The following is a 2,979-nucleotide window of genomic DNA, read 5'->3' on the forward strand; positions in this document are numbered from 1 at the left end:
TCGTTGTGTCATTGAGGGATGTCAAAATAAAAGCTCAAATGTTCATTATGAGGCTATTCAGCTTTTGTCAGATAGTTTGACGCTGCAACATCTCACCAACTAGTCATGAGGCCAAAAATATAACATATATGACACGAGGACACGCAGCAGGAGAATTTATCGTTTATTCGACACATTCTCCATGTGTTACCTTCAGTGTACGACTTTTATAAGCTGTTTCAATATATGCGGCTCCAGACACATTTGGTTTTTATTGTATTGGTCCAAAGTGGCTCTTTCAACACTTTGGGTTGCCGACCCCTGCTCTAGAATGTTAAAGTTAGCTAAGATCTATCGGGGTCAGCAATTTAGATTCACCTTTGAATCTTTTTTCTATTTTTAATCAATTTTTTACTGTAAATTTAAACTTTTTTTTTCAATAGCTTTCAGGTTTTCATAACTAATTGATCCAAATCCCTCTAGAATGTTAAAGCTAACTAAGATCTATCGGGGTCAGCAATTTAGATTCACTTTGGATGCTTTTTCTATTTTTGTCAGATTTCTACTGTACATTTACGCGTTTTTTTTTCAATAGCTTTCAGGTTTTCATAACTAATTGGTAGAAATCACTCTAGAATGTTAAAGCTAACCAAGACCTATCGGGGTCAGCAATTTAGATTGACCTTTGATGCGAAAAACGCGTAAATTTACAGTAAAAAATTGACAAAAAAATAGAAAAAGCCTCCAAAGTGAATCTAAATTGCTGACCCCGATAGATCTTAGCTAACTTTAATATTCTAGAGTGATTTGGACCAATTAGTTATGAAAACCTGAAAGCTATTGAAAAAAAACGTGTACATTTACAGTAAAAAAATTGATTAAAAATAAAAAAAGCATCAAAGGTCAATCTAAATTGCTGACCCCGATAGATCTTAGCTAACTTCAATATTTTAGAGTTATTTGGACCAATTAGTTATGAAAACCTGAAAGCTATTGAAAAAAAACTTGTAAATTTACAGTAAAAAATTGACAAAAAATAGAAAAAGCATAACAAGTGAATCTAAATTGCTGACCCCGATAGATCTTAGCAAACTTTAACATTCTAGAGTCATTTGGACCAATTAGGAATAAAAACCTGAAAGCTATTGAAAAAAAACGCGTACATTTACAGTAAAAAATTGACAAAAAAAATTGAAAAAGGCTCCAAAGTGAATCTAAATTGCTGACCCCGATAGATCTGAGTTAACTTCAATATTTTAGAGTGATTTGGATCAATTAGTTATGAAAACCTGAAAGCTATTGAAAAAAACGCGTAAATTTACAGTGAAAAATTGACAAAAAATAGAAAAAGCCTCCAAAGTGAATCTTAATTGCTGACCCTGATAGATCTTCGTTAACTTCAATATTCTAGAGTGATTTGGATCAATTAGTTATAAAATCGTGGAAGCTATTGAAGAAAAACGCGTAAATTTACAGTAAAAAATTGACAAAAAATAGAAAAAGCCTCCAAAGTGAATCTAAATTGCTGACCCCGATAGATCTTAGTTAACTTTAACATTCTAGAGTGATTTGGACCAATTAGTTATGAAAACCTGAAAGCTATTGAAAAAAACGCGTAAATTTACAGTAGAAAATTGACAAAAATAGAAAAAGCCTCCAAAGTGAATCTAAATTGCTGACCCCGATAGATCTTAGTTAACTTCAATATTCTAGAGTGATTTGGACCAATTAGTTATGAAAACCTGAAAGCTATTGAAAAAAAAATGTTTAAATTTACAGTAAAAAAATGACTAAAAATAGGAAAAGCATCCAAAATGAATCTTAATTGCTGACCCCGATAGGTCAGAGCTAACTTTATTATTCTAGAGTGATTAGGACCATTTAAGTATAAAAACATAGAAGCTATTGAAGAAAAACCTTTATTTGCTGATGGTAAAACTTTAATTTGTTGACGGTCCCTAACTACGCCCAGAGCGAATGTCTGTCGAATTTCCAATATCCAACTAACTTCACCTCGGTAATAAACAATCACTTCTGGCCTCTCTTATATGCACAACGTAAAAGATGGCAGAGAAAATCCACAACCATGGTGGTCACATGCTACTAGCGCAAGTCCCGCTGCTAGCATTAGCAGGATTCACAGTGCTGCATTTACAATTAAAAACACATTTCACAAGACATTCAAGGATAAATTGTAACGTTTTAACTTATTAACAATATATTTCGATGTTTAAAACTTTACGTTAACTTCTTGTGCCTTTTGAAATAGCAAGAGCTTGTTGCTCACCTCCTCTTGGCTGTTCCCACAGACTGAAGGGAATGCCGCGAACAAACAGGAAGTAGCGCAACCACCAAAATAAAAGTCTTCCCTCAGAACTTTCTCAGATAAACAACACAGTTAGATAACAAGGAAGATTTTGGTTAAATTAATAAAACAAAGACTACATGGGCTACATATTTTTATCAATATTTCAATACTTTGGAATTGATACTCTTCCCACTTGCCTGTAGCTGTTTTTTTGTGGATGTTTAATGTCCTCCTTTTATTTTTCTCTTCTTCCTCTCAGTAAAATGTATTTACCCAAAAAACTTCTTAAACTCCTCTTTACTCTGGAACCCCGTACTCTCTCTCTGACTCACTAACAGGACTATAGTATTAGTATAGTTCTCAATATGTCTGAAAAAAGCTCAATTTATTATTTTTTTCTTTGTACAGCAGACAAACCGTTTATTGAGATGCTTATGTTCATCTGTTGATAAGTATGTCTGCTTCTACTCAGACCGACAGGTTTCAGACCATAAAACAAGTTTAAACATTAGACAACACAGCAGGAAACACAAAATGAATTTGACTTGATGTGTCAACAGTGAGTCATCCAGAGAAGCACATGGCCCCCCACCACCATGCTGTCAGTGAGGAGTACAGTCAGTACAGTGAGGCTGACTCATTTATGTTTTCTGGTCAAATTAATTTTATTTAATGATCCCAACACTAAGCAC

The 2,979-nt window shown here is 33.7% G+C and overlaps 1 long non-coding RNA gene across 1 annotated transcript in view; it reads right to left on the reverse strand.

Annotated features, from left to right (window-relative positions):
* LOC112140820 overlaps positions 1-2,322 on the reverse strand; it is a 4,650-nt gene extending 2,328 nt beyond the window's left edge. The window contains exon 1 of the long non-coding RNA XR_002918264.1: positions 2,267-2,322. This is a non-coding gene — a long non-coding RNA (uncharacterized LOC112140820). The remainder of the gene's footprint in view (positions 1-2,266) is intronic.
* Between the last annotated feature and the right edge of the window lie 657 nt (positions 2,323-2,979).

Source organism: Oryzias melastigma, unplaced genomic scaffold, assembly GCF_002922805.2.
Source record: "Oryzias melastigma strain HK-1 unplaced genomic scaffold, ASM292280v2 sc00216, whole genome shotgun sequence".
In the NCBI taxonomy this organism is placed as follows: Eukaryota; Metazoa; Chordata; class Actinopteri; order Beloniformes; family Adrianichthyidae; genus Oryzias; species Oryzias melastigma.